We start from the raw sequence: 24,344 nt of genomic DNA, 5'->3' as shown, positions 1-24,344 counted from the left end.
TCCAGCCACTTAGAATATAAGGGAGAGTGGGTCAGAAATTCGGGAAGTACAGAAATAGCGTGCTTCCTCGTTGGACTTGGAGAGGGTACGATTGAAGAGGATGAGGCACCTGGGGGAGGGTTATCCAGAGGGCATAGGACGAGGAAAAGAGGGGGTGTGGATGTGAGGACGACAGACCAGGGGGCTCGTGTGTCAGGAAAAGATGCTGGAGATGGGAAACATGGCTGCTGTCACCGGCCCCCTGGCACAGGAGCAATAGCCTCTAAGAGTGTGCTGTGGATGGAGCTATGTCCTCCCCAAAGCTCACATGTAGGAGTCCTAACCCCTAATATGACTGTTAGAGATGGGGCCTATAAGGAGGCAATTAAGGCTAAGTGAGGTCATAAGGGTGGAGCCCTAATCCAATAGGATTAGCGTCCTTATAGGAAGAGAACTCGGAGACCTCGATCTTTCTCTCACTGCCCTGTGAGGACATGGGGAGAAGGTGGCTGTCCACAAGCCAGGAGGAGAACCCTCGCTAGAAACTGGATTGGACGTCTAGCCTCCAGGACTGTGAGAAGTAAATTTCTATCATGTAAGCCACCCTGTCTGTGGTACTTTGTTATGACAGCCCGAGCTGACTAGTACAGGGCGTAATCAAAGCTCCCGTCAGAACGTTGGTAAAAATAATCTGCAGCGTTTACCAGTTCCCAGGGGACTGTGGATGTCGACGAGACCGAGATTCCCTCAATTTACAGGGGACGCAACAGCGTCTACTGGCCTCGAAGAAGGATCTGGTGTTTGTTTTCTTTCAAACTTTAGCATAAGGGCAGGAATCAATCTTCTGCCTCCTGTTCTTTCTTACTCCTAACAGGATACCCAGCATTAGGAAAGGGTCATGGCAAACATCTGTTTAACTGAGTTAAGATGTCACTATTATCGAGCACAAGGTCAAGAAGGTCTAAACAAGGAAGGTCACCCAGGAGAGGTTTGGGGTTTGGACACTTCTGCATTTCCAAGAACTCGGTGGTCAGGAGACAGCACGTGCCTCCATGTGGACGTTTCCAGTCTGCAGCTAAGTGTCTGCACAGCCAGGAGCTTGGGTTCTCTACCTTATGAATAGAGTCTGGATCACTATTTCTTCTTTACAATAACTTCTTTACAAATTGTACTTTTGCACTTTTAAGAATATCAGGTTCTGTGCCATCTCCATTAGCTGGCTTCACCTCTCCATCCATTTTCACCACATGAATGCGAGCACAGTCTGACATGCTCTCCAGCCATCATCCAAGGCCTTGAACGAGCAGCTATGGCCATCAATCATCCAGAAAAACACTGACCTCTAGTTGACTAAAATTCTAGAAGTCCGCTTTCCTCCGTTTCCTGCTACTTCCAGCCAGTCTTTTAACTACCAACACATTTAATGGTTCCAGAAGAGTCAGTCATCTTACAGCAAAATGAATTTTCCAAAATGTATTAATGGTATTTTCCACTAATATAAAATTTTAATTTTTTTAATATAAAGAAAAAAGTTATTTATTTTCTGAATTTTAATAGACATCTTCTTGTTGATTCATAACCACCTTGCTTATATCTACCCTAGGGTCTTACAGATCAAAGTCGAAGACGATTTCAGGGGAAGAAAATGTTCTCTTTTGTTTCAATCATAAAGTTAGCATGTGGACGAATATGACACATTCAGTAAATAACTTGACACGTTTCCACTGTTAACATAGCTCACAATGCACTCTGTATTTCCTCTTTGTGGAATGATAGAAGCCTTTGGTCACATTTTAGTAAAATAAAATGCTAGGTCAGGAAGCAATGATATTCATTCTGGTCCTTGCTCTCCTCTTAGGGATGCTGGATGGAAAAGAAAGGGAATAAATGGTGCCTGATAGTTGAAGAAAAAGAAGAAGCAATGCTATTATAAACTTTGTATTTATAACCCTTTTAGAAAAAAAAGGATAACTGCACAGAATCACAACTTGGGGGCATGGAGTGAAGCAGTTTCCCATAACAGATCAGTGTCTAAGTGTTTTCAGTTTCTTGGCAAAATACTTCAGTATGCTGGTAGTCATAACCACGGGGCCTTTGTTTTGGTCAATGATTTTAATCTCCCATTTACATGTATAAACTGACATAGCTCTTAAAGTGGATCAGACATTCACCATTCAAAATTCAACATTCATTTCTCAAGGAAATGGTTTGGTTTTCTAAATGCCTCTGTGCTTTTTTTTAATTCCAGTCATTGACACTCGTTCTTTGGATTCTTTTGGACATGAGAAGGCTTTCTCAAAGCTGTACCAGACAAGACAAGGCTACCTCAAAAGTAAACATGGAAAGAAAGCAGATTAGAATTGTTGATATTGAGTCAGTGTTAAAAACCAGCTGATCCTAGATATAAGATGAAGCCAGTATTACGTACTTGCACTGTTTATATGAAGTTAAAGATTTACCCTTAAAATATGTAATGCACACGCATCGTTGAGAATTTTATCCTTTATGCCCCTCAGACGCCTTAACCATGTATATCTCAGGAATCCAGCATTTTTTCCTCTGTACCATCAAAATTTATACCTTAAATTAACTCATAAGAATCCTACACAGTTTTAAGACAAATACTACCATTCTGTGATTCTGAAATAGCACAAACAGAATTGGTATGTCCTGTAAAACTGTTCCTTTCTCTACCTATCGGTTATGTAGTCCCTACGATGGATGAGATTCAACTTCCTAATCATTCACTCAACTATCCAAAGATAGAGAGCATAGCAAGCCTCACCCATAACTGTTTCCAGAGGTAAGTTCTCGGTTCTTTATCAGCAAGTTACTCTGTCCCTGTATTTCTCTACCCTCTTGTCCACAAATGAGGCTTAAGCAGTCTTCCTTGGAGTTTACAGGGATCTGACAAATTCCATTAGAAAGTCAATCTAGCTTTTTGTTTCTCTTGACACCAACATAGTAGGTCAGCCTGTGTCTGAAAGGAGCCTGTCAAAATGGCAGTCTTACTGCATTTCTCATTGTTAGTCTCGGGGTGATACCCCTTGAAGGTCATATTATAGATGGTCCTATCAAAGGCATGTCAACAATAGTGACCGGCCAAGAGCTGGTTCCGCCTAATGAGATATGTCCTCCAAAGCCACTAACAGCTTGATGCCCTAACAAAACCTGGTTGCCTAAATACTCCACCGTGACTTCAGGCTAATCTCAAAACAAACCATGTCTGATCTGCACACTGATTCTCAGACCTCAAAAACACATTGCCTAATAGCTTTTATTCTCTAAGTCTAGGATGACAGCCCAGATAAATGCAAGTATGCAAACAGTATTTCGCTTTATTATTACCACTCCTCTGCCTCACACTTTTATACCCCTAAGCAGACATACACACAGGCGTATCTATAAATGTATACATACATGTTTTCAGTTTGATGCCTGAGTCTCAGACTTATTTAAAACCGAGTCTGGTAAATGAGTCCAGACTGTGAGGTTTGGACCATTCTCAAATCAGTCTCCCAGAAAAGGCGGTTCAGGGCACCAGCTCATCAGCAGGCTTTCCCTAAGGTGGACTCACTTGTGTTTAGTTTATAGATTGTCATCCTTAATCTAACTTGTAGGAGAGTGTAGGTGGATAAAGGGATGGCATGTACCAACTTTCGGAATATGCCATCATTTCCTCGCATCCATCAGCTGGATATTGCCCGTCCAGGTTGGGCGTATTCTTTTGCCTGTTTCAGCACTTCTGGTCACTAAAATCTGCTCATCTACATGATATTTATTGACCAGTTCAAGCGCTGATGCCAAACTTGTATAGACACCTTCATTCCCATGATAAGTTAAAGTACCGCTTCCTGAGAAATTCTAACGCGATCAGTCAAATAAACCAGAAATCGGAAGTCTCAACACAAGCGTAACGTGATGACTTGCTACAGGTATGGGCTGAACCTCTTACAGCTTCACAGACTTTAGTTCTGACAGAGCAAAAATAACCAGCTAATGAAATTAAGCACTAAAGTTTCATTATCTTGTCCCTAGAGATACAATTATTCATTTTTAGTTTGGTTTATAACCTGATTATTATAGATTGAGGGTTGGCTTGTTAGTACAACCCTGCACCTTCTAAGGAATCCAAGTGCGTTTCATTAAGCATTTAACATCACTCCCAGGGCAGGCGGTCCCAAAGAGCCACTGGTCATGGAAGGCAGGAAACATCTGTTCTTCTGCCCTGTAATCAGCCTTAACCGTGACCTGCCACCCCACACTAGATTACCTGGGGGCCGTTCTGTGTCAGATATCATGTACTAGAGACTTGAACTTAGTGCAAATGAGAATTAGATTTAAATTACTGAGCTAACTTTCATTTCCGATTTTAAACAAAATTGAAATAAGAGATAGTCATGTTTAACCAATACCAGCAGCCCCGTCTGTCCTGCCATGAAGAGTTTATACATCCCTCCCTTTTTTTTTTTTTTTTGGTACAATGTCGAATTAAGGACACAAACATCTACTTGTCACTCCAGTGAGAATTTTAAAGCCTGTTAAAATATTTCACATGAGTTGACACCAGAGTGGTTTGGTGCCACGTACCTTAGAAATAACCTCTCATTCAGTTAAATGCCGATGATGTTTAATTCTTTTGTTATCTTTCAGGGAATAGTTCTCCAGGATTATTTTGATTTGTTACTGATTTTTATGATTATCCTAGACTGAGTAATTTAAATATGTAAAGCCCTATAGGTACCTGCTGGACCTAATTTGCAAGGGAGAATACAGTCATTGTTCACGCAGGTAGCGGTTGTGTTCTCACTCCCGTCCCCTCCCCTCCCCACCCCATACCTCTTAATACGGAGCTGGATGTCTCTCCTGGTGTGCCGAGCACTTCATATTATTTTCTCTAATGATTTTCTCTTTGAAGCTCTTAACTTTCTGTTTTATCTGGAAGAACTAAAAAAAATTTTTTGAAGAATTCAGTACATTTCAAATTGATAATTTAGGGATATAAGCAAGAATCCTCACTAGATATATTCTATGAGGGAAATGTTGGTCCGTAGATAAAATTAAAAGGAACATCCATTCTATTAATTTTATTGGCCACAAATAGTCATTGAGGTGTATTTCCCAGAGGGCTGTGTATTTTGTTTGGTTTTTCTAAACCTAAGTAAGACAACATGGTATATGTTAATGCCCAAAATTTGCTTACTGGCCTCTGACAAAATGGGGTAAAAAGGGGTCTAGAGAGTTGATTGAACCTTTTTAAAAATGTATATATTTTTATAATCATTCTTAAAAACAATCACAGTGTGTGTATATAAAGAATAGTTTTTTAAGCAAGGAAAACATTACAGGTACAAAGGGTACCTAATTTTCAAGTGAAAATATAATTGTTCATGCAGATGTGGGTACATTCTCATCTAGGGGCAGTGGGTCTGTTCATTGCCTCCCCCCTCCCCTCCCCCCAAAAAAACAGCTCTAGACATATAATCACTATGCAAATCTAGTCAGCGTATTTACACTGGAAACAAATGTATCCAATTCTAGAAAAATAGGTGGAGCTGTTTGAAGCATTCATTAAATCTTTCAGGGCAAGGGGGTAAATTAAACTTTATAAAGCTGCTGTAAAAATAACTATTTTAGAAATTAAATACAGTTGTATCATTTACTGCTTGTTACTAGATTCCATTTTAACACCAAAATTTAGCTTCCAAACAAATACTCCAAACGAGGCACAGCATCTGAGAACCTATGACGGTGTCCCCAACACGAGCATCTAAAAATTAGGGCCTCGGCGTGGCCCATTTCATGCCGCATCAAGAGTGGCCTTTCTATTTCCAAAAAGAATCCCACGGTTTAAGCAGTTGTGAATAAATATGGTGGTGGGTTAAAGCCCCTGGGGATGATGGGGGGGTGGTCCTGTCAGCATCCTCCACAGGGTAGAAAGCATCGTCTCTTCCACCCATTAGAGGTCTGCAGAATCAGAGCCAAGAAGCCAGCTTTCTGCAACCAGTTTCCTCACTTTTCATGATGTATCTTGGAGAAAGAATTAAAGTAGTATCATGAGCGTTACAGTGCCATTTGCAAAGCTAAGGCATCAATGCGGGTCAAATTTTCACGAAAAATGATGCACTCATCCAGCTACGTGAGGAGTAATCGTGAACACCAGGCTTATGAGAAGGGGAGGGCAAAGACACGGTTGTGTGTCACACCCTGCGCTGTGTCCCTTCAGAGGCAGAGTCGGGGTGGCTTTCAGCTCTGTGATTTGAAGAACCCCAAACCCCTCCGAGTCAAAAGACAGAGCTAAATTATAAACCTAGTCCTTTGTTCCAACCGTTTTGTGTTAGTTTCATTTCTTTGTGCTAAACAGGGTCTCCGGAGTTCTCTTTGAAAATGTACACGCCCCTGGGAAAGATGACCCATTCGGGGACAGTCACACTGAGGTCAGATATATGGTCATCTCCTCTCAGAGAGAAAGATCTGGGAGTGTCAGGAAGGGGAAATAAATATGCCAGGGAGTGAGCCAAACGGAGAGTGAGCCAAACGGAGAGGGAGGCAACCAAATACAAGCTGGATTTCCCCTGTTTCACCAAGGGGTCCTGCAGTCGCTTAGAGAGAGGCTCGATTCTGTGCGGGTTTTTCACTTTTTTTTTTTTATGAAGTATGGTTGCTTTACAATGTTGTGTTAATTTCAGGTGTACAGCAAAGTGACTCGGTTTTATATATATATATATATAAACACACATTCTTTTTCATATTCTTTTCCATTATGGTTTATCACAGAGTACTGAATATAGTTCCCTGTGCTATACAGTAGGGCCTTGTTGTTTATCCATTCTCTATATAATAGTTTGCATCTGTTAATCCCAAACTCCCACTCCATCCCTCCCCCACCCCCCTCCCCCTTGGCAACCACCAGTCCATTCTCTATGTCCATGATTCTGTTTCTGTTTCATAGATAGGTTCACTTGTGTCATATTTTAGATTCCACATATAAGTGATATTACAGGCTGTTTGTCTTTCTCTTTCTGACTTACTTCACTTAGTATGATAATCTCTAGTTGCATCCATGTTGCTGCATGTGGCATTATTTCATTCTTTTTATGGCTGAGTAATATTCCGTGTATATATGCACCACATCTTCTTTATCCATTCCTCTGTCGATGGACATTTAGGTTGTTTCCATGTCTTGGCTATTGTGAACAGTGCTGCTGTGAACATAGGGGTGCATGTATCTTTTTGGATTAGAGTTTTGTCTGGATATATGCCCAGGAGTGGATCATATGGTAGTTCTATTTTTAGCTGTCTGAGGAACCTCCACACTGCTCTCCACGGTGGCTGCACCAGTTTACATTCCCACCGACAGTGTAGGAGGCTTCCCTTTTCTCCACATCCGAGAGAGGCCCAATTCTGAATTACTGGACTCTCCTGAAGAGTGAGAAAGTTGGAGAGTTTGGGTGTATGTCCTTGTCCCAACATAGGCCTGGCACTTTTTTAAGGTGACAGAGGCTTGCAGCCGTGCTGAGAAGTGTTAAGGTAAGAATGGTCAGCAGGTTACAGAAGCCAGTGCAACAGGTCTTGTTAGGGGTAACCCAAAACCTGTTTAGGGGAGCAGTGGCCAGCAGAGGGCTGGGATTTCCACGCTGCGGAGGTTATAGGGGCCATGTGGCTCCAGAGAAGTTGGCTTAACTCTGCGAGGGTTTAAAATGCGGATTAGAAAAATCCCACAATGAGCAGTTTGCTCTTTTCTCCCCTCCCACATATGGGACAAGATGGTTCTCCTAAATAGTTCATTACTTTGGAGGCGTGAATGTGTTTGCAGTTACTGTGGTTAAGTGCTTCTGCCCCCTCCTTTTTTCCCTCCTTTCTGTGTTTTCAGCGCCCGCCTCATGCGATCAGTGGTTCCTATTGTCTTCATCCTCGGAGATTGGTCTGCCAGGGAAGACTAGCACAACCGTGTAGACTCACCCAGTTATCAGGAGTTGCTGCTCACAAGCCTGTTAATGTGGAAACCACTTCGTACTGATGAGTTGTTTTAATACATAGGACAGCACTTCACACTTCATGAGCATAAAGTCGTGAATCAAAAATCTTCCTCTGTGAACAATGATTTCACACTATTCTATGTTATACTGTTCTTTCACCTTGTTTGCCTCTTTTGAAAACTTCTATTTCCTCCAGAAACAGTCAGAACTAAAGAAGAGGGCAAAACATTGGAGCAGCCCCTATTGAAGATACAAGTATGATTAAGATACAGAAAAAATAATTTAATGGGTAAAAGACATCTGTGACATCAAGCAGGTTATTGGCAAAAAAGCATCTTTATGCATAGTTGGCCTTGCCCCTGGGGATCTCCTGGCAGGGGAGAGGGGACAGTGGGAAATAGAAGGTTTTAAAAGAGGGACCTTGTATGACCAGGTTTGTGTCTTTAAAAACTAAAGTTTAGTTTATTGGGGAGTGGAAAGACTGAAGACAGGGAGATGTTCAAGAAGGTACTTTGATGGTCCAGGTAGGAGATCACAGAGGCCATAAGGAGGTAGAAGAGGGGAAGAGCCAAAAGATATTTGGGAATCAGAATCCCCAGCACTTGGTTTCCTAATGACTATGACAGCATCACTGGTGACTGTGTGAACCTGACTGTGCCTGGTCTCCCACAAATTCCCAGGCCAAGCCTGGTGTGCAAGAAGGATGCATTCCAAGATCAGTGAATATTATTTAGTCAGTTCATGGTACCCAGGGTGTCAATCCTCGTGTCACCCATCCCCCATTTCCTGCTAGCAGAAAAGTGGAAAACAGTGTTCACAATTTACTACCTATGACATACTAGAATTTGTTTGACGTGGTTCTTTACCTATATCAGAAGGATACAGTAGGAGTTTGAATCCTAGAAATAAACCTTCTCACTTGGCTGAAGCAGAAGTATGGAAGAAGCAGTATATAGAGAGAAAGTTTGGTCTAGTGGTAGAACATGTTGCCCAAGGGGTTAAAACAAAGGAGGTTCAGGGCTTCCCTGGTGGCGCAGTGGTTGAGAGTCCACCTGCCGATGCAAGGGACACGGGTTCGTGCCCCGGTCCGGGAGGATCCCACATGCCGTCGAGCGGCTGGGCCCGTGGGCCATGGCCACTGAGCCTGCGCGTCCGGAGCCTGTGCTCCGCTACGGGGGAGGCCACAGCAGTGAGAGGCCCGCGTACAGCAAAAAAAAAAAACAAAAAAAAACAAAGGAGGTTCAAGTTCAGGCAAGATGCCAATAAAACAGGGAACAACTGAATGCAGACTAAATATAAAAATCTTTTAAGAATTCAGACTATATTACAAAGCGACAGTAATCAAAGCAGTATGATACTCTCACAAAGAGAGACAATGTAGATCAGTGGGACAAAGTAGAGAGCCCAGAAATAAACAAATGCACTTATGGTCAATTAATCTACAACAAAGGAGACAAGAACTTACAATGGAGAAAAGACAGTCTCTTCAGTAAGTGGTGCTGGGAAACTGGACAGCTACATGTAAAAGAATGAAATTAGAACATTCTTTAACACCATATACAAAAATAAACTCAAAATTGATTAAAGACCTAAATGTAAGATTGGAAACCATGAAACTCCTAGAAGAAAACATAGGCAGTACACTCTGACATAACTCGCAGCAATATTTCTTTGGATCTGTCTCCTAAAACAAAGGAAATAAATGCAAAATTAAATGATTGGACCTAATTAAACTACAAAGCCTTTGCACAGTGAAGGAAACCATCAATAAAACGAAAAGACAGCCTACTGAATGGGAGAAAATATTTACAAATAATATGACCTATAAGGGGTTAATATCCAAATATATAAACAGTACATACAACTCACTATCAAAAAACAATTAACCCAGTTAAAAATGGGCAGAAGACCTAAATAGACATTTCTCCAAAGAAGACATACAGACACATGAAAAGATGCTCAATATTGCCAACCATCAGGGAAATGCAAATCAAAACCACAATTAGAATCACCTTACACCTGTCAGAATGGCTATCATCCAAAACACCACAAATAACAAATATTGGCAAGGATGTAGAGAAAAGGGAACCCTTGTACACTATTAGTGGGAACGTAAACTGGTTCAGCCACTACGGAAAACAGTATGGAGTTTCCTCAAAAAATTAAAAGCAGAACTACCATATGATACAGCAATTCCATTCCTGTGTATATATCTAAAGAAAATGAAAACAGTAATTCGAAAAGATATATGCACCCCAGTGTTCATAGCAGCATTCTTTACAGTTGTCAAGATATAGAAGCAATCCAAGTGTCCATCAACAGATGAATGGGTAAAGAAGATGTGAGGTAGATATACATGTACATATAGATATAGGTATAGATATAGATAAAGATACACACACACACACACACACACACACACACACACACACACAATGGAACACTGCTCAGCCATAAAAAAGAATGAAATTTTGCCATTTCCAACAGCATGGGTGGAACTGAAGGGTATTATGCTGAGTGAAATGTCAGACAAATACAGATAGTGTATGATATACTTATATGTGGAACCTAAAAGATACAACAGACTAGTGAATATAGCAAAAAAGAAACAGACTCACAGATATAGAGAATAAACTAGTGGTTACCAGTGCAGGGAGGGGCAAAGTAGGGGGTTAAGAGGTGCACACTACTGTGTATAAAATAAATAAGCTACAAGGATATATTATACAACACAGGGGATATAGCCAATACTTTATAATAACTATAAATGGAATATGACCTTTAAAAATTGGGAATCACTATGTTGTACACCTAAAACTTATATATTATACATCAAGTATACCTTAATTTTAAAAAATAAGAATTGAAGGCTTCAGGGACCAAAAGGAGATAGCAGGGAAGCTTGAAGACAAAGTAAGAGGTCAGTTGTAGGAAGCAGCTCACATTGCATGGTTTAGACTCGAAGCAGAGATAGCTAAATATTAAATCACAAAATAAATTTGCACCAGGGCTGCCCAAATGCTTACTATCTCACGTCAGTGACTTGGGGAGCTGCTGATCCCATAGGGATAAATGTCATTTAGGCTCAAGCATGGGAAGGAAGAAGGATGTCTAGCCAGAAACCTGATACCTCCAACAAACTAAGTTCCATCCTGACCAGTGGAATTACTCGTTCATTCATTTATTACACAAATACATATGGAACTGTCATCTCCCGTGCCCCAGACACTCTGCTGTTTTTGTGATATAAGACTGCAAAAGAGAAATAGAGACACAGACATAGAGAAAAGATGTATGGTTACCGGGGGGGGGAAGGGAAGGTGGGATGGATTGGAGACTGGGATTGACATATATACACTACTATGTGTAAAATAGATAACTAGTGAGAACCTACCGTACAGCACAGGGAACTCTACTCAATACTCCGTGGTGACCTAAGTGGGAAGGAAATCCAAAAAAAGAAGGGATGTATGTATACATATAGCTGATTCATTTGCTGTACAGTAGAAACTAACACAACGTTGTAAAGCAACTATACTCCAAAAAAAATTAAAAAAAAAAAAAAAGACAGCAAAAGAGGCCTTGCCTACCCTGAAGGAAAGGGAGGAGTTGGGAGGAGGTTTAGAGCAAGGCCTCAGCCCAAGTCAAAGCCCACACTCTGAGGGAAAGTCATTTCTCAGCGCGGCAGTGTCCACGTGACTCACCAGGCCGCCTCGGCTACACTGCCAGCCCTCAACGGCAGACAGAAGGATCCAGTCACCTGACACCACTGACGTTCTGGTCCAGCTGTGGCCCTGAGCTGGGTTATTTATACCTCTGGACTCGAGTCCAGATTCCCCAATGCGGCGGAGACTGTGGACATGTGCGATGCATCTGGGGCACAACTGCTGTGTTCACGCCCGCTCTCACACGATCTCCTGTCCTGCTCTCCGCACGGAATAGCAGTGTGAACAAAAGAGGTGGCGTGAGGGGGAAATCGATACATTAGGATACTAGTTTTTAATGGGCAGACTACAATTGAGGACTGTGGGATTAAAATGTATTTTTTTATATTGAAGAAAAGGTGTGCATTACAAACGAGTCTCCTTAGATTATTGTTGTCATTTTTACTTCTATCAGGGTTAGAAGTAGAGGGAAGACAGGATCAGGATAATCTTTGGTCTCTCGTAGACACAGACCGTGAGAAAAATACTCCAACTTCAGAGAATTTATTTTCCATGGTTGGCAGGAACATAGGTTGGTAGGGAATATGGTATATATTTTTTTAACTGGACACTTGGTAGGTAGAGGCCAATGGGTGTAAGCTATTCTGTCTTTATAATCTGACATCCTCAGATGCTAACACATGTGGTGAGGACATAGAGAATCAGACCCCTCACACGTTGCTGGGGAGGGATGTGCAATTCTCTCTGGACAGCATTTTGGCAGTTCATCTAACAGTTAAGCATCGAGTTCCCATATGACCAAGCAATTCCACTGCTGGGTATAGACCCAGGAGAAATGAAAACAGATCTATGCAAAACTTGTACACAGACGTTCACAGCAGCATGTGGGTATTCGCAGTATCCAAAAGGTGAAAACAACCCACATGTCCATCACCTAAGGAATGGATAAATATAATGTGGTATATTCACACAATAGAATATCATTTGGCAATAAAAGAGAATGAAGTACTGTTACATGCTACAACATGGGTGAACCTTGAAAACATGATGCTTTGTGAGAGAAGCCAGTCACAAAAGACCGCATGTTGAATGATTCCATTTATATGAAATGTCCAGAATAGGTAAATAGAAAGATCAGTGGATGCCTAGGGCTGGAGGGTTTAGAGGAATAGGATACAAGGTATCTTTTGGAGGTGATGAAAATATTCTAAAGTGGATTGTGACTGTATAACTCTGTGGATGTACTAAAAACGACTGAAGTGTGCACAATAAATGGGTGGATTATATGGTATGTGAATTATATCTCAATAAAGCTGCTTTTTTAAAAAATATAGCTTTGATATCTCGGCATCTTTGACTCTTTCCTACTTGCTGCAGCTATAGCTTTTTGCAGAGGTATTGGGTTGCCCCAGAAGTTTGTTTGGTTAGCGAATACGTTGTTCAGTGAAGTTCTTGGTGAAAATGAAAAGTGCCTTTTATTATTACTTAAAACCGAACGAACTTTTCGGCCAGCCCAACGTTTTGGAGAAAGCAATGTGAATCTCTGGTGCCTTAAGCAAGTCCAATACCGTAAGGATATTTTCTGAGAGTTCATTAGGAATTATTGTTTAACTAAGCCTGGAATTGCAATCCAGTAGCTTCTCAGTAGGGATGCCCCATCTGTGCTGCTCTGTGGATGGGTCTAGTCTAACAGACGCTTTCTATTTCAAAACACACATTGATTTAGGGTACATAGCACTGCTGTGTAGGCTGATAGGACGAGTTTTGACGTTTGGAAAAATATTCTATCAACAGTATAGTTTAGGTTGTAGCCAGTGTATTCGTATTGTTTGTTGAGCCATCGCAACTCGGGGCATTAATATGGACTGGTCTTAATTTTCTCATTCACTGCTTTAGGCCACATTTAGTTGAATTTTGCTTTTCTATTCCTTAACAATATTTAGCAGCATTCGGATTACTTTCAGTTAATAGAAAAGTCAGCCTTGTCGGTTTTTAAACTCTCCTCTCATACTGATTTAAATCTCATTTCCTGTTTCTACTCTGTCAGGGTGGAGCAAGCAGGTCTGGTTCTCAGACACCTCTTCTCTCCCTTTCCAAGGCCTGACTCCTAGGCTGTGGGGTCAGATAAAGGATGAGGGCGGCAACCCTGTACCTGATTTTCTGCTTCCTTGGCAAGCAGCATCTTGCCGTCCATGCCTTCTGGGTGACAGGTGTCAAAATGCTGCTTCACGTGCCGTAATCCGAGGTCTCACTTCCCAGTCCCCTGATGTAGAAGACCCAGCCCCGGCTCAGCTTCCTTGGCTCAGCCCTTCCCCATGGGCGTTGGTAACTTTGAAATGGGCAGTGGCTAGAAGGGGTGGTTGTATGCCCATATGTACGTACATAGATTTATTATACATTTTACTGATGTAAAAATGTACACAGTTTACAGATAATAAAATATACAGTTCTCTTTACTGCAAATTCCATGTAGCTGACTCATTCTCAGAAGACTTACAGTGACTTTTAGCAAAGGAGTGTGTTTCTAACAGGAATGTTGGGCGATATTTTCATACATAGTTACGAACTAAGACCAAAGTAAAACAAAGAAAAAGCGTGTCAGAACTTCACTGGTTAGTGTCATGAGCAACTTCTTTCTGAATCAGATAATGGTCTCATGTGCTGGAAGAATATATCGTCCAGTTTTTATGCTCTTCACTGTGTAAGGATCTAGACATGATACACTTTTAAGTTTGATCTGCACTATTAGCATTTTCTCCATCACTTTCTTAACCACAGACAATCAGCAAAACAGTAACTCAAGTCCTAATTTGTAGCATTTGCTGATTTCAAGCTACTTATGTGACCTTCCTGAGTGTGTAATCGGGACAAGGTGCACAGTAGCACATGGTGTTTTTCCACCATACGGATAGAAAAGACCTTAAAAAAAACTATGACGATAAATAATAATAGCCGTAAAATAATTAAGAAATGATAAGTTTTAAGTATTGATTACCTGTATAAATTACTTAATTGTAACTTTATGTAATTTAATATTTGAGAATGGCTGTGTTTCTTTTTTTTTTTTTTTTTTTTTTTGGCTGTGTTGCGTCTTCGTTGCTGCGCACGGGCTTTCTCGAGTCGCGACGAGCGGGAGCTACTCTTCATTGCGGTGTGCAGGCTCTGCATTGCAGTGGCTTCTCTTGTTGCAGAACACAGGCTCTAGGCGTGTGGGCTTCAGTAGTTGTGGCGCATGGGCTTAGTTGCTCCGTGGCATGTGGGATCTTCCCAGACCAGGGCTCGAACCCGTGTCCCCTGCATTGGCAGGCGGATTCTTAACCACTGCGCCACCAGGGAAGCCCCCCAGCTCCTCTTCTCTTAGCGAGTCCTGAGGAAGGTATTAATGTCTCTTTAGAAGTTGGGGTACTTGATTCCTCTTTTAGCATCGCTAGTTATTAATTCTGAGATAATAGCATATCTTGCGAGACTGATATGCAGTTTTATTTAGCATTTTCGAAGTTAAATCTAGTTGGATAACATCCACCACTTGGTTTAAATCATAGGCATGGTAACGTTCTCCCTAAATCGCTTTATGAGCCACGAGCATCACACGCAGGCGCACACACACTCTATGTATATGTGATTTTTTTTTTTTTTCAGGGTACTTAACAACCTTTCTGGTCTGGGTTAGGCCTATAATTAATGGTCTGGTTTCCCCACATTCCAAACTACAAAAAACCTTAACTTTGTCCTACTCACTTGATTTTTAATTAGTAGACCCTGAGGAATTCAGTCATTCCTCAATCTTGATAACATTATTCAAAGAGACATGAAATTCCTATACCCTGGGGTGACCTAGCTTTCATTGCTCCAAGTCTCAGCCTCAAGATGACAGTTCTCCAAGTAAAACTTTAGTGAAGGAAAGAAATGGGGACGCGTGAGAACTTATCCTACCAGATATCAAACATACTTTAAGACAGTAGCAAGAAAATAGGGGTAAATAAAGCAAAAGACAAATTAATCGAATGCAAGAATATCAAGTACAGAATCAGGTCCAAATACGTATGGGAATCGTCTGTGTGATAAAGCTAGCATTGCACAGACGGTTACTGTATGTCAATGTAGGAGAATACTTCTGAAATACTGGAGTGGAGAAGGCCTTTGTCAAATACACATGACATCACACTAAAAAATACTAAGGAAAGATTGACTTATTAAGTACTGAAAAACGTTAAACTTGTAATGGCAAGAGACATTATAAACTAAGTTAAAGGACAAAAGACTGGGAGAAAATATTTCCTCCACATATAATAGATAAATAGTATTTTCCTTAGAGGTGCACTGACTTTATTTCTGGCTGAATACTGAACAGCCAGCATTAAACCCAATAAACAACCTAAGGCAATGTTGAATGTTCCCACCATAAAGTGATCTTCTGAGATACAAGAATAAATATGAAATTTTGTTTTAAGAATTTAAGTAATACTATAATATTATTATTAAAAATTAGAGGGAACCCCCCTGGTGGCCCAGTGGTTAGGACGCCACGCTTTCACGGCCGTGGCCCAGGTTCAATCCAATCCCTGGCCGGAGAACTAAGATCCCACAAGCTGAGCGGCCAAAAAAAATTTTTTTTTAATTTCATGAAAAAAATTAGATATGTTTTTAAAGTTTGTCATGATGACGTTGCAGTATAACTTCTTAGCCCTGCCAGCTGCTAGGAGACTCCTCTGCACACTTGCAAGACTTAGACAGATGTTTTCGCCTGATGAAAAGCATGTTTTTCTTTGGCTGTCTGTCCCACTGTGGGTTACTCTTAGTGGAGATTTTGCTATGAAGTCAATAAGCTTTCTTTTTTCTCTAATGGTAACAGAAAGGTGAAGACTCATCTCCTCACCCCCTAGACTTAAAAGATTTGGCTCACGGCGATCACGGTGCAGTGTCCCTGCAGGTCCTCCCACAAACTGGAGCTGTGTGCAAAATGCTTAAAGACGATGTCTTCTGGGTATTTCAGAAGCCAACAGAAGCCTTTTGCCCTCACATTTTTATCTCTAATATGTTTGCATTCATTTCCTGACTCACACAATCATTGGATGCACTGCTCTCTCTGCCAGCAGCCACTGGTTGTTACAAGTGCTTTACTCTCAGTATCTGCCGTGGACAATCGTAAGGCCTGTTTCGTGCCAGAAGCCTTCTTCCTCACGATAGCTGCGCTCCCATCTCACTTTGAGCGTTTGTGTGAATACGTGTGAAGACGGTTCCAAATCTTTTCCTTGTATGTCATATTGTTTGTCTTCAACTGAAAGAGATTTTCAGTCCCAAGTTAACATTCATCATGCTTACCAATATTTTAAAAACCAGTATTCCGATATTAGTAATAATCCAAAAGATGATCTGTATTTATTCAATATGATGGTAACCTGATCTTTGATCTCCACAAGTTCAGCAAAGCTCAAAATAACATCAAAGGAGGCGTTTGTCTGTTCAGTCCTCTAAAGACTAACTAAAGCAATTTGGGCTGAATACTGAGGCCAAAGCCGAACTTGCAGTGCATGCTTAATATTTATAATATATAAAATACTCCTTCATGCTAGTAAGGAAAAAATAGGCAAAAGGCATGAACAAGCACGTCACAGGAGAAGAAACACAAATGGCGAACAAACACAAGAATATGTTAAACCTCAGTAGACATCAAATTATATCCAGATACGACGACAGGGATTTTTTTTTTTTTTGGTTACCTTGACAAAAACAATTTTTAAAGATTGGTAATGCAGTGTTAGGGAGAATGTCCAGAAATAGGATAAATTGTACATCCTTTTATTGAAGGGCCGTTTGGCAGTATTTGGCAAAAAGTTTAAATGTGTACTGTACTCTCTGGCCCAATACCGTCACCTAGAAGAATCTACCCTCCAGGACGACACAAACCTATGCTCAAAGATGTATACAAGATGGTGATACTAGTCCTGATAGCAAAACATCAGATCTAATGTATCAATAAATGTGCATCAGTAGGGGATGGAAAAATGAAAGCTGAATAACTGTGCAAAGGAATGCCCTCTAATTATTAAAAGTAATAAGCTAGGTCTATTTCTAGTATCTTAGAAACACAACTACTGTATATTGGCCCAGAGGAAAGTGCAAGTTGCAGAATCACGTGATTCCCATTGGGTTTAAATATAAATAAAGAAAACAGTCTGGAGGAGTGAGCATCCAACCATTAACAGCAGTTACCTTGAGATGGTGGGAAATTGAAGGGAAGAAGATCGTATTTTTTACATCATACATGCTTCTTTATTATTTGAATTTATTATAATGAGCATCAATTACTTTTTAATTTTATAGAAGATTTAAATAAAACTAGGCTAAACCAAACCATGGAAGAAAAGTTCCATGAAAGACACACAAAAGAGCTATTCCTCATGGCAAGGCAGACCCACAGAAAGCCTCCAGTGACTTGGTGAGTAAGTGCTCATCATGGCGATGGTGGGACAGCTGGAGAAGCGGTGGTTTATAGCCTCGAAGAATCCAAGACATGGCAAAGTGCTAACCACAAAGTTCAATAAGAAAATAATTAAGTTAGGACCTCCCTGGTGGCACAATGGTTAAGAATCCGCCTGCCAGTGCAGGGGACGTGGGTTCGAGCCCTGGTCCGGGAAGACCCCACATGCCGCGGAACAACTAAGCCCGTGCGCCACAACTACTGAGTCTGCGCTCTAGAGCCCATGAGCCGCAACTACTGAGCCTGCGTGCCACGACTACTGAAGCCTGTGAGCCTAGAGCCCGTGCTCCACAACAAGAGAAGCCACCACAATGAGAAGCCCGCACACCGCAACAAAGAGTAGCCCCCTCTCGCCACAACTAGAGAAAGCCCGCGTGCACAGCAACGAAGACCCAACGCAGCCAGAAAGGGAGGGAGGAAGGGAGGGAGGGAGGATTCCTGCTTATATACAAAAAAGTTAAAAAATAAATAAGTTTAAAAAAAAAGACAAGAAAGCTGTCACACTCTCCATCAGGTCCCCTTTACTGACTTGCTAGTCGTGTATAGAGAAGAAACTTCTATGGTGAGCCAGCATATAGTGCTACAGAGGGACACCCGCCTTATGGAGTAACTGCTCCTTCTGGCTGTTATTTTGTGTGTTCCTTACTTACTTGTCTTACGTTCTTCTCCATTCATACATCGCAGTAAACATGAGGTTAACGAGAGGGAAACGGAGACAGAGGGACCCAGGCAGAGTCCCATGAGGGCAGGAGTTTGCTTATTTAGCACTAGTTCTGCAGGACCTGGAACATAGTAGGGACTCAGTGATAGTTGACGAATGACTGAACGCGTGGGCTCCAGCTCCATGGGAAATGCAGACTGTACAGCAGACAGACAACTAAAAGGCAGCGTTCTCAGCACAGTGATAGAGGTGCGAACAGACAAAACAGAAATGGGACACATAAGCCTGCTACAAAGCCCCTAGAAGCATCCCCAAGGAGGCTATGCCTGAGCTAAATGTTGAGAAATTCGTAGAAGCCCATCAAGCAAAGGACGTCGCAGAAGCAAAGGTGCAGAGAGCTTATTGGAGGGCTTATTGGAGAAGCTGCGAGTTGTTAATTCTGGTTTAAAGCATGGGTGGAGAAGGCTGGAAAGATTAGGTCTAGATCATGATGCTCTTGGGAGCCATGCTAAGGACTTTGTTGGTTTTGTTTTTGTTTTTGTTTAGTTTATTTTATTGAAGTATAGTTGCATTACAGTGTTGTGTTAATTTCAGGTGTACAGCAAATGATTCAGTTACATATATATACACACATTCTTTTTCATATTCTTTTCCATTATGGTTTATCACAGGATATTGAATATAGTTCCCTGTGCTCTACAGTAGGACCTTGTTGTTTATCTATTTTATATATAATAGTTTGCCTCTGCTAACCCAGCCTCCTAATTCATCCCTCCCCTATCATCCTCCCCCATCATCCTCCCCCTTGGCAACCACAAGTCTTTTCTCTGTGTCTGTGAGTCTGTTTCTGTTTCATAGATAAGTTCATTTGTGTCATATTTTAGATTCCACATAGAAATGGCATCATATGATATTTGTCTTTGTCTGACTTACTTCATTTAGTATGATAATCTCTAGGTCCATCCATGTGGCTGCACATGGCATTATTTCATTCTTTTTTATGGCTGAGTAATATTCCATTGTATATATGTACCACATCTTCTTTATCCATTCATCTGTCAATGGACGTTTAGGTTGCTTCCACATCTTGGCTATTGTGAATAGTACTGCTGTGAACAGTGGGGTGCATGTATTCTTTTGAACCATGGTTTTCTCCAGATATATGCCCAGTAGTGGGATTGCTGGATCATATGGTAGCTCTAGTTATAGTTTTTTGAGGAACCTCCGTACTGTTCTCCACAATGGCTGTATCAATTCACATTCCCACCAACAGTGCAAGAGGGTTCCCTTTTCTCCACACCCTCTCCAGCATTTATTGTTTGTCGATTTTTTGATGGTGGTCATTCTGACCGGTGTGAGGTGATGCCTCATTGTAGTTTTGATTTGCATTTCTCTAATGATTACATGCTCAAGACTTTGGATTTTATGGATTTTATCCGAAGAGAATGTCTTCCAGAGGACAATAAGATTTATATTTCTTTTAAGGTGCACATGAATATTCGTTTTCCTGTCTTCATTTTGAAAATGACAGCAGACGTTTTGTACGTGCCTGACAATAATCAGTTCATTTCATTCTTAAAACAACAACTGTAGCAACTTCATTTCGCAGTTGAGAAAACCGAGGCACGGAGAAGTTAAGTCCTTTGCCTGACATGACACAGTTATCGGTGGAACCGAGGTACAAAGGCAGGCAGTCTGGACCCAGAGCGCACCCCCTTTTCCATCATACTGGACTGGTTTTGTCTGTGTTTCTTTGAGAATATATGTGTTGTCTTAAGAAAAGGGAGTCAGCATTTCTTTGCCATGTGATTTCTCCCATTCCACCTACCAACCAAGAGAGAATGTTCCCTGGCGTCGCAAATGGAATCACTGGGCGGCTCGGCCATCTGCCCGTCGTTCTCCGCTCCCTCTAACCACGTAGCTGCTTCTTACCCGCTTTAGTCTTTTTTTTTTCTTTTAACATCTTTATTGGGGTATAATTGCTTTACAATGGTGTGTTAGTTTCTGCTGTACAACAAAATGAATCAGTTATACATATACATATGTTCCCATATCTCTTCCCTCTTGCGTCTCCCTCCCTCCCACCCTCCCTATCCCACCCCTCCAGGTGGTCACAAAGCACCAAGCTGATCTCCCTGTGCTATGCGGCTGCTTCCCACTAGCTATCTACCTTACATTTGGTAGTGTATATATGTCCATGCCTCTCTCTCGCTTTGTCACAGCTCACCCTTCCTCCTCCCCATATCCTCAAGTCCGTTCTCCCTGTCTCCCTCCTTTCCTGGACGGGCTGTGAACCCTTCTGGTTTCCAATGTTTCCAGTATAGCCCCCGTCGCGGGTGAGCCTTCAGATGGGGTTGCAGGAGTCGCCTGAGCCTTTCTCTTCTGGAATCAAAGGTGCACGTAACACACGAATCTCCAAAAAAGGGGAGGGGGCAGAGCACTGAGATCACCTTTCACTCACTGGCAAATAACCATGCTTGCTGTTCAGGCGCCTGGCGCTGTGTAGGGAAGCAGAGGTCAGACAGGAAAGTAGAGGAGAAGGAGGAAGAAGATGTGTCACCCGTCATCGTTATTTCATCCCTGGCGTATCTGTATCCAGGAAATGTGAAACCCAATAACAAGATTCAATCTTACTTCAAGTCATAATTATAAATATACTACAAAAGGAGTATCTCATTCCACTAAATTCACTGCAGTGATCATTGGATATACATTTATTGCATAGTTTCTATTCAGTTACTGGTAGTCTTAACTTTTTTCTGTTCAACAAAACATTTTAGCATTTAAGAACTATTTGATTGATAACACATGATTTTTAAATTCCTTCATTTTATACCTTTATTCCTTCATTAACACTTTAAATTTAAGATTTGCATAAATTTACAAAGATGCTCACACAATAATGTTCTTCACAGCATTGTTTATAAAGCAGAAAAAAAAAAAAAAGGAAAGAACCCAAATGTCTCTAAACAGAAGACTGGTTATTAATTCAGGTTAATATTTTAAATGATGTGCAGGAAATATAGTCAGTGTTTTATAAGAACTTTGTATGGAGTATAATCTATAAAATTATCAAATTACTGTGTTGTACACCTGAAACTAATATAGTAATATAAGTCAGTTATACTTCAATTAAAAAAATTAAATCAAATAAAATGATCAAGTAGGATATAATTATTGATATAAAAAGTTATTCACCATACAGTGAGTTTTTAAAAGGTTCCAAAAGCAGACTATGATCTTTTATTTTAATTGTAGTTTAGAAAAGAAGTCTGGGAAGATGTAAGTCAAAATGTTAACAGTACTTCTCTCAGTGAATTTGCAAACGGTTTTCACTTACAACTTTCTGTCCTGTGTACTGTGTGAAGTGATTTTTTGAAATTGTTAATTATTATTTTTATATTTAGCATGTATAATTTTGCAGATGGAAAAATATTTCTCTTTTCAAAATCGAACTTGAAAAGGTATTATACAAGGAACTCAGAGGAATTTCCTGCTAATTATTTAAGCGTACCAAAAAATGTCTGCACAACGCATGTGAGTTTTATCAAGAACACTCTACCGTGTTTTTGAGGTTTTCCCCTCTCCCCCTGTTGAAATAGTATAGATGCTTTTCCCACCCCACTGTCTCCTTCTCCCTCTCCCTCCTTTGAGCTGAAACAGCAGACTCCTGTTCCCAGTATGCCCACTCTTAGTGAGGGTAGATTTGCACTAGAACATTCATGTCACTGGTCATTCTTCTGACATTAAACCTGGCCTTTACCTCGACCAGTTAAGTCAGGAAGTACAGATGGCTCTTCAGCGCACATCACTAATGTAGAGTGTGTTCAACCCAACAGCTGTCTTGAGCGATGTAGATGTAAGCTCTGTTGAAGGTGCCCAGGTTCCACCCTAAGGCTTTGCATTCCAGAAATTGAAACAAGATGATTTGTTTCAAAGGTAGAGAAATGTGACTCAGACCTGTCTTTGGCCCTTTTTAGACTCTATAGTCTGAACTGAAAGACAGCATTTTTTTTAAAAATATCTTGCCAATCCCAGGTGTTTAGTGTCTACATCTGGTACTGCTGATTTCAATCATCTTGAACCCTGGCTCCGTTAGTTGAAGTGATAGAGTTTCACCATTTGGCAAGTGAAGGACAAGAATCACAGAGTAGGCAGAGAGGCAGACATTCCGAACACACCCATTGACTATCATTGTTTGTGATGTAAGTGAATATAAGAAACTGGCCTCTCCCTAGAATAATTGTAACAAACTTAGCACAAGTCCAAGAAAACTTAAGTGAGGTTTGTTAAAACTTAAGCAAGTCTTGGGGACTCCCCTGGCGATCCAGTGGTTAGGATTTGGCGCTTCCCCTGCAGGGGGCCCAGGTTGGATCCCTGGTCAGGGAACTAAGTTCCAACAAGCCTCTTAGCACAGCCAGAAAACAAAAAAGAAAAAACAAACAAACAAAAAAACATGGTGTGGGCTTCCCTGGTGGCGCAGTGGTTGAGAGTCCGCCTGCCGATGCAGGGGACACGGGTTCGTGCCCCGGTCCGGGAAGATCCCACATGCCGCGGAGCGGCTGGGCCCGTGAGCCACGGCCGCTGAGCCTGCGCGTCCGGGGCCTGTGCTTCGCAGCGGGAGAGGCCACGACAGTGAGAGGCCCGCGTACCGCGAAAAAGGAAAAAAAAAAAACGTGGCGTAATATAATGTTAGAACTGTAACAAAATTAAAAAAATAAAAGCAAAGTCTTGTCGGGAGGACTTTCATGAGCTTTGTTATCCTCAGCAGCAGCAGATCGCTAAAAGGTGGACTTCCTGTTATACCTTGGTTATCGCGAAGGTGTGACCTTGGATGTCTTACTGGGTCTTAGCAGACTCTCAGAATCTTCCCGAGTTACGAGGTGGTATTAGACCACAAACCCACTTCCATATTCTTTACCTATTTTCTTTTTTTCATATTTAACGTTAGCTTTTGCTAATATTTTTCCTTTTCCCTTTTGGTTCTTTCTTATCCACGTGCCCTAATACACTCAAATTCTCAACACCAAAAATACAGGAAATAAAACTCAGGGAAGAAGTGAGATTAGAGAATGGAGGGAGACGGGTGGATTCTGGGATCTCCAGAAACCTAAATTACGTTTTTTTTGTAGCTGCTTTGAATTGTTTTCATTAACCGTTGATCCCGTCTGGGTGGAGCAGTGTCCCGGGAGACCTGCAGTCAGGGCCCAGCTCCAGCCCTGACGACCCCCATCCTTAGGCTGCAGTTTCATCCCGTGCCAGCCCTCCCGTGTTAAAGTTTTAGGACGTGGTAGGTCAGTGAGGGTTAGCTGTGACTAACATCCATCGCTGTTTATGTAGTAGAGAGCTCTGTGGCTTTGATATTCCCAAATATAGAGGCAGAAGCAGCCTGTCGTCCTGTGTCAGTGGGTCACTAACCTGCTGCTGGACCCCTGCCCGGGCAATAACCCAGGTCAGGGAGTTGGCCAGGCTTCCCCCGCCCCCTTCCCCCAGGGGATCGTATCCAGGACCCTGCAGGCCCCGCCCACAGCCCACCTGCATCTTCTCTGTGAAATAAACATCTACCTGAAAACCAGGGG

General features: G+C 41.6%; 1 protein-coding gene across 8 annotated transcripts in view; it reads left to right on the top strand.

The window, feature by feature from the left end:
• UBE2E2 (ubiquitin conjugating enzyme E2 E2) overlaps positions 1-24,344 on the top strand; it is a 424,921-nt gene that overhangs the window by 327,379 nt on the left and 73,198 nt on the right. The gene's annotated exons all lie outside the window — the stretch shown is intronic.

Source organism: Stenella coeruleoalba (genome assembly GCF_951394435.1).
Source record: "Stenella coeruleoalba genome assembly, chromosome: 5".
NCBI lineage: Eukaryota > Metazoa > Chordata > Mammalia > Artiodactyla > Delphinidae > Stenella > Stenella coeruleoalba.
The sequence above is the reverse complement of the archived record's forward strand: the minus strand, read 5'-3'. Positions and strand labels throughout refer to the sequence as shown.